The following is an 8,298-nucleotide window of genomic DNA, read 5'->3' as shown; positions in this document are numbered from 1 at the left end:
TGCCTCTACTTGACCATGCACTGCAGTATAAGACCCAGCATTGCCTCCAGCTGGCCTCTATATGTCTGGATTGGAGCCTGGGCCACGTCCACACACTGGTCCAGGTCCAACATGCTGTTCTACCAGTGGGGCTCCCAACAGATCTTGAAATTTGGCAACAGGAAAATGGCAGTTGCTGTCACTGTTCCCCCACTGCCAAATTTTTGGACCCTTGGGGACCCCTGTGGGCTAGATGGCATGGCACTTCAGGCTGGATATGGCACAGGGGGGCTGGTGGTTGAGCACCCCGGCCTTAAGCTGTTGAGAACCTTGCATAACATAAGAAAAATATGATATATTTGAAATGAGGGGTGCACAGCATACTCAGCTCTTCCTACTATCTGATTCATGCAACAAATAATAGTACAAACATACTTTATCTTTCTACCTTTGAGCTCGTTTTATATGCAAATTGTTTTTCTGACATAATTACTAGATCAGGTAAGGAAATTACCATCCATCAATTACGGTCTTGTAATAATTCTCAAAATAAACAGTTTGGGGAAAATTTGCTTTATTGTATTGCTGTACCTTGCTGATGTACAGCATTTACTATACTGCATGTTCTAAAGAAGTAAAATGAATAAATTAAACCACAATAGCAATTCATCTGAACTGTGCCTTTGCCAATGACACTGTTTGAAGATGCAGAACTGGTCTACTAAATTCTTAGGGTTTTGGTATGAGGGGCAGGAGTGTATTCAAATGATTGCTGTTATCCAGCCTAATGAATGTCCTGGAATTATCCTGGAACAATTCACGTCTGTAGCTAATTGCCACCCACACAGCTTCGCTAATTAAAGCTTGTTGCTCTAGGAAGGATGTTTAACCTTATCAGCCTTTATTTTTTGGCTGCATATGTTCAGTGGAGAAAGATGGCCCTGCCTTCTCTTTATTTTCCTCCTGCACAAATACTAGTCAGTGCCGTACTGGGAAGCCGAGTCATAAAGGTACTTCATTATATTTGCTTATTTACACCCTTTCTGCTGACTCTTTTATTATGAATAGTTATATAAAGTAGATTTTCAGCATAGAAAAGTGATGGAGGCTGGCGGCATCTTAAATGAGAGGGGCAAAGTTGACATAAAATGCTGCCAATTTGGAGCGGCAGGAAATGATCATAATGTAAATGATTAAAATCATGGTAGACACCACCTACCCAGCCTGCTCTGTGGGGTATCCACTGAGGCTGAGTGCCTATTCACTGGCAGAATATGAGTCATAAACCATACACATTGCCCCAAAGTTTAATGGGTGTGAAACAATTACCATAGGTTGCACAGACGCATATTACAGATAGAGGACACATCGACACGAGGCGCTTACTGCAAAGTTGCCTAATCAGCTCTGCAGTAAAGTATCACCAGTCTACATGTGTGGAGCTGTTAGGCTGGAGTATAGTAAATAATTCTGCCATAGGGTAGTACTGCCAGATATAAGTAGTATTCTGTGGCAGAGTTATTTACTTTGCCACAACACACATAGGGCGTGTCCACACATGCAAGCACGTGCACTTGCAGCAGCTCAAATAGAAGCAGTGCAAAGTTGAGCCGAGGCTTTTTGCTTCAGCACATGTGCTCAGACATGCACTTTGTCGTGGACTAAATTGTGCCACTTGGGGCAAAATAACCCTGCCTGGTTCCTCCCGGATCTTCAGCCAGGGGGAGCTAGAGCCCCAAGGCCAGCACCTGTGCTGTCCCCAGCAGTATAAAAAGCTGCCCTGTCCTGGCCCCAGCAGTATAAAAAGCTGCCCTGGCAAGTAGCTCAGGGCTACTAGCTCTCAGGAGCTTCTGGGACCCAGCCAATTGGTATCTGGGGACACTACCCTTTGTGCCAGCTGGACTACTGAAGCAGCCCTGAGAGTTCCCTGCATCCTCTACCCACTGCAGCAGTCTGGCAGTGGGGGCTGCTGCCTGGTTGTGACCTGCTGTGTACCTGCCAGCCTCGGATGGGGATTACAGAGCCAGTAGAGGCATCAGCCCCTCTGGGCCATCTGCCAGTGGACTGTGGTTGCAGGGTTGGCCTTTGTGTGGCACTTCTGACATGTGTGTCCCTGCTCAGCCATCTGGGCAGCTATCACCCGGAAGATGTTCTGGGTGTGGTGGCCTGCTTTGAACTGTAAAAGCATGTCCTCCTGGCCCCATTTGTCCAGGATGTCAGCCATAGCCAGATGGGTCCAAGGTGCCAGCTCTGAGCAAGCAGGGTACTGCCACTGGCCTCCCTAGCAGGAATTCTGATGTTCCCTATTGGAAAACTGAAAAATCCCTGATAAAAAAATCCCAAAATCACTCTGTAAAATCCCTCAAATCCATGTTCCTTCACAAGTAAAACAAAAGACCACTATAAAGACAGAGCAAGACAGAGACAGTGATCAGTTGGACAATGTTTTATTGCTTTATTCTACAGTGTTAAAGCAAGTTTCTTATCATAATAATAAAGTGAACTCTACATACATGTTTCATGAATTCATGAATACATTTTCCTGCACTCCTACAGGGTGAGGACCCCCACACAAGTGGTTTGGCCCCCCCCAGCAGGGGGTTCAACCCCCACACAAGGGATGTGGGCTCCCAACAGGGGATTCAGCCCCCACACAATGGGTATAACCCTCCAACGGGGGGTTCGGCCTGCCCCACTGTAAGATTTGAAAATCATAACCTGGGAGTGCCTCCAGTTTTATTAGGGTATCATGATGGGGGCAGCCCAATTTTTTTTGCAGACCCCTCCAAGTGCCAAAGTGTAATTCAAACCCTGCCAGCACAGCAAGCAGGAGTAGAAACACTGGCTAGCATTCTGGGGCTTGACTGAAAGCCCACTGGAGTCAATTAGCGGTTCCCCATTGGCACTAGTAGGCAGCCTCTAATAGGCACTAGCTGTTAGTAGGTACAGTGTCTTAAAGGCAAAGCTCTTTATATACATGTGAAATGTTTTGTTTTTCCTCAGGGGATTAAAAATACTGCTCCTAAACTACAAATCATATCCTTACAGGATATTGTGCATGGGCCACATTAGCAGTGTTATCCTTGGGCCCTTGCACACGATGTGTGTTATTTACATACGCATTACAAAATGGCATGGTGGCAGAGCACCATCAGGGTGCTCGCCACTTAGTGGTCTGTTGCAGGTGACAGCTGAGCCTGCACAGTGAGCAGCCTATATGTTAAGCCTTGACAACCCAAGGGAGTTGCTCAAGGCAGCGGGGCAGGTTGGGAGTGGCTTAGTGAGGAGCAGCGTGCAAGAAGCCTAGTAAGAGAGGGGAAAGTGGAAAAAGCCCCAGTGAGAGGGGGACGATATGAATGTGGCTCTGAAAGGGGTGGTGTGTGAGAGGCCCAACAGTGGACTAAGTTTGGCCCGGCCTTAAGCTGGAGCTGTGACAATAATCTGGATGCCATCTGTGAGGCATGGGACACAATATGGGAAGGTTGGAGCCATGTATAGCACCCCCTCAGGGCAATAAATTTGGTAGCCTCCCACAATTTACACTAATTTATGGAACAGCAAGTTGTGGCAGACAAGACTGAGTGTACTGCCCTACTTAGACAAGTGGGAGGGCCAACATGAGACCCAGCCCTAGGATGGCCCCCTGTCACAGGCACTAAAAATCACCATTTTGCTAGGTTAGTCGTGTTTGAAAATACATGAGGTTTTTTTATCGTGGTAGGTTTCAATTTATCATGGCAAGTTAGACCACCTCTGATACGTTTTATTTTTATTAAGGCCAAATGTTCCACCAGGTTTAAGTTTATTGTGAAACTTTTGTTATGCGTATTCTCACGCACAGGTAAAATTGCCATTTCCCCTGTTCTGAAATGATTTGTCCACCAGGTACCCTCTAGCATGTTTTACTAGTAACAGCACATTAACCATCTCACTGAGCTGTGTTCTCCCACCCCTTATATGCCAGGAGTAGATAGGGAAGGATTTAGCCCTCTATGAGAGTTCTGAGATGAAGCCTTGGAATTTACAAAATTCCTCTGAAGGAGTTACATTTTTACTAGTATTCTACAGGGGATTATATATCTAATATATAAAGGACCCCCTCCCCTTTGCTCACCCACCACACATTCATGCTATTAATTTGGGATGAAAGGGCTGCCCCAGGGCTTTCCAAGCCTGGTCTCACTCTTAGGACCACAGGTACTCATCATTGCCTTTAGGGCTAGTTTTGTGGGCTCCATCTTCCTCAATACCCACTCCCATGCCTTGCAGGTGATCTGCTAACACAACTCTCTGCTCTCTGGCAGGTCCCAGGCACTGGAGCTTCCCTTGATGCACCCTAGTCCCCCTGGGTATACTGGATCCTCCAGGTCCCATCCCCACCAGGCACCAGACCTTCTCTTAACACTCCCTAGTTCCCCCCAGAGAACCCTCTCTCAAGTACCTACTCCTTCCTGGGCTCAACCTATCTTTCTCTTTGGGCCCCTAGCCTATCTCTTCCAAGGCCTGTTCTGGCCCCACCCTCTTCCCCTATGGGCTCAGAGTCTCTCTCACTGGGCCCCCAGGCACTCTGTTCTTCTGGCCTCTCTGTCTCTCTCTCTTGCTGGGCTGGTTGGGACCTCCATGTCTTCCCTTCAGTCCCCACAACCACCCGTGCTGTGCAGCACCAACACTCTCATACCATTGCCTCCATCCCTGGGCCTTTCTGTTTCAAGGCCTGCCTCATCCCTCTCAGGCACTGCTCTACTCACTACCTGAGCTTTGGACACCCTGGCCTTCCACTTTCTGCCACTCTTCCTCAGGCTATGGGTTTGCCCACTCCTAGTCCCAGGCCTATCTGTTCCAAGGCCTGGTCTGTTCCTGGGCTCAGTGCTGCTTATCCCAGCTCAGTGGTTATCAAGAGCTCTAACTTCCTCATCTCCCTCTTCATTTTCTTGTGCAATAGATCTCAGATACTGAAACTTGCACAGATGGTATATGCTGGTCACAGATTCACAGAAGTTTAGGGCTGGAAGGGACCTCATGAGATCATCAAGTCCAGCTCGACTGCTCTTGGCAGGAAAGACTGCTGGGATCAAATAACCCCAGCAAGGTGTGTGTCCAGTCCTTTTAAAGATCTCCAGGGTAGATGCCTGCACCACTCCTGCTGAGAGTCTATTCCAGAGTCTGGTCACATAACTCGTGAAGTTTTTCCTTATATCCAGTCTGAAATTTTCTTCTAGGAGTTTACAACAATTGCTCCTGGTTTTCCTGTGGGGCACTTTGGTGAATAGTTGTTCACTTAGCCCCGATATATTTGTAAGCTGCCACCAAACTCCCCCAAAGTCTTCTCTTTTCCAGGCTGAACAGTCCCATATCTGTCATCCTTTCCTCGTATAGCTTGCTCTTCAGGCCTCTAATCATACAAGTGACACCTGGCACTTGGCTGGGGCCATCTGACCTCAGTCCTCTTTCCTGCCAGGGGCAGGGGGTCAGATACAATGATCCTTTGTGGTCCCTTCCGACTCTACAATCTATGAATCTATAAAAGTGGCTCTTCTCTAGACTCTCTCAAGCTTCTCCACATCCTTCTTGAAGTGTGGTGCCCAGAAGTGGACACAGTACTCCAGCTGTGGCCTTACCAATGCTGAGTAGAGTGGGAGAATAGGTTCCTTAGTTTTGCTTGAGATGCCTCAGTAAATGCATGCCAGCATATTGTTTGCTCTGCTAACTGTAGCATCACACTTGTGGTTCATATTCATTTTATGGTCAATTATGACCCCTAGGCCCCTTTCAGATGTAGTGCTAGGTACCATAGCACCACTAAGCCTGTAAGTTTGTTGCAGATTTTTCCTCTCCAGATGGAGCACTTTACACTTCTCAGTGTTGAATAGCATCTCATTCTGCTCCACCCATTTAACTAATCTGTCTAGGTCTGCCTGGATCGTTAGCTTACCCTGAGGCATAGCTGCATTTCCCCACAGCTTAGTGTTATCAGCAAACTTTGCCAGTGTGCTTTTCACCCCCATATCCAGATCATTTATAAAGATGTTGAGAAGCACTTGTCCAAGTACAGTGTTGCAGAGCACACAGGTGCTCTGCTCCTATAAAGAGGGGAGGTGTGTCGGAGAGCACGCAGGTGCCCTGCTCCTTAGGGTGGAAACAGCTAGGCAGAGAGCCCTAGCAGGGAGTGTGGAGCTCAGCTGCCGGTTACCAGGGCAGCCACAGTACTAATAAAGAAGGACAGCTGTGGGTTGCCCGGGGAACCAGTGAGTCAGCTGACTGGAAGGGGCAGGGCCTAACCTATATATAAACCCAGGCTGAGGCCAGAGAGGTAGTTCCCTGCCAGCAGCCATAGGGGTGGGAACTCTGCCAGAGGAAGGAAAGGGAAGAAGCCAGGATGCATGGGCAGTTGTTATGGGTGAGAGAGGGAGAGACCCTGTGACAGGCTTGAATGTGGTTATAGTCGGATGGCTTAGTTTGTGTTGCAGCCAAGGGGCTTCGAGTTTGTGTTGATGGTTTACTGTTTATAATTGGTGGTTTGGGTTAGGGGTTGGAGGAGGCCTCACTGGGGCTCCATGGTAGTGTGGGGACCCTGGCGCCAGAGAGGGCGCAGCATTCAGGGGTGCACCAACCCCTGCCCTGAGAAGGAGAGTGGAGAATTGGAGGCCAGGTAAGGCTGAGGCTGCCTAAGCCCTGCGGGGTTTCAAGACCCTGAGGAGGAAATTTGGGGCCAGGCACGGCTACAGCCATCTGAGCCCCAAGACTGCGGTAAACCCTGAGGCAAAGGGGGCGGCATGAGGAGGCCCCAGGGCAAAGGGGCAGCGATTGACAAGTGCCAGAGGGTGCGGTGGCGAGACTAGCCAGAGTGCCTGTGGGGTGCAGTTGTGAGACAAGGGCCGCAGACAGCCCAAGCGCCAGAGACGGTGCAGAGAGCCAGACAGACCGAACAACATCTGGGATATCTGCGAGGCTCGGGGCATGGTACAGGGGTGGTTTGAGCCATGCATAGCCCAAAAGGCTGGGGTGCACTGAGTCACACAATACAGAACAGGGCCAGGATACATCAGAGCACTGTGTCCAAGGGGCAAAAGGCAGCCTCCCTTATACATATAAAGGATCAAGACGTGGCGGGGGAGAACAAGGGTGCTTTAACGCAAACTTGGCACGGTAGGGGGTGCTAGGGAAGATCACAGCCGCCCCTAGGACCCCGCACCATGACATACAGATAGATATATAGGTATAGATATTCAGCTTTTCTAGCTGTTTTTTTTTACCATCTCTACATTGACTGTTGGTAGGTGTTGTGACTAGTCTGTGTCATATTTGATTTCAGCAGGCTATCACTCTTAGATTGGTGGAATACAGATGCAAAGTACTCATTCAGGAGTTCAGTTTTCTTCTTGGTGTCAGTGATCAGATGTCCAGATGCACTGAGCAGTGGTCCCATGTTTCCACTGGTTTTCTTCCTGTTACCTACATACCTATAAAAGAACTTCTTATTGTCCTTGATTTCAGTTGCTAGCCTGAATTTGGTCACTGTCTTTTCTTTCTAATCTGCCCCTACAGGTTTGGGCCAATCTTGCATAGTTCTCCTTTGGGCCTATTCCTAGCTTCCACCATTGGTAATCCTCCCTTTTCTTTTTCAGAAGATCTGCAGTTCACCCAGCCCCTGTGCCACCTTTTTTGCATACAGATCTAGACAACTTCTGAACTCCAAAGATCATGTCCTTGAGGATCGACCACTCTTCATCCATACTCTTTCCCTGTGGTCCATGATCCTGTAGGGCATTACTCACTAAAGTCCTTAACTTATTGAAGTCAGCTTTTTTAAAATCAAGAATTTGTACCTTACTGACAGATTTCCCAGCCCTACAATGGACCATGAAAGTGAGACTGTCATGGTCACTGTCACCTAGGTTACCCTCTATCGACAGATCACTCACCAGGTCATCCCCCTTTGCCAAAACCAAATCTAGGCAGGCATTTCCTCTGGTTGGCCTGTATACTTCCTGAGATAGGTAGAATTCATCGATACAAGTCAGGAATCTATGCAACCAGTCTGATCTGGCCGAGTGTTCTTCCCAGGAGATGTCTGGGTAGTTAAAAATCACCCAGGGTGAACATATCCCATGCTTTCACAGCCTCTTCCAGTTCTCTGGGGAATTCCAAATCTAGCTCCTCATAGATTTCATAGATTTCATAGACATTAGGGCTGGAAGGGACCTCGGGAGATCATCGAGTCCAGCCCCCTACCCAAAGGGCAGGAAGTCAGCTGGGGTCATAGGATCCCAGCAAGATAAGCATCCAATTTACTCTTGAAGGTGTTCAATGTAGGTGCTT

Source organism: Crocodylus porosus, unplaced genomic scaffold (genome assembly GCF_001723895.1).
Source record: "Crocodylus porosus isolate Cpor-Errol unplaced genomic scaffold, CroPor_comp1, whole genome shotgun sequence".
In the NCBI taxonomy this organism is placed as follows: domain Eukaryota; kingdom Metazoa; phylum Chordata; order Crocodylia; family Crocodylidae; genus Crocodylus; species Crocodylus porosus.
The sequence above is the reverse complement of the archived record's forward strand: the minus strand, read 5'-3'. Positions refer to the sequence as shown.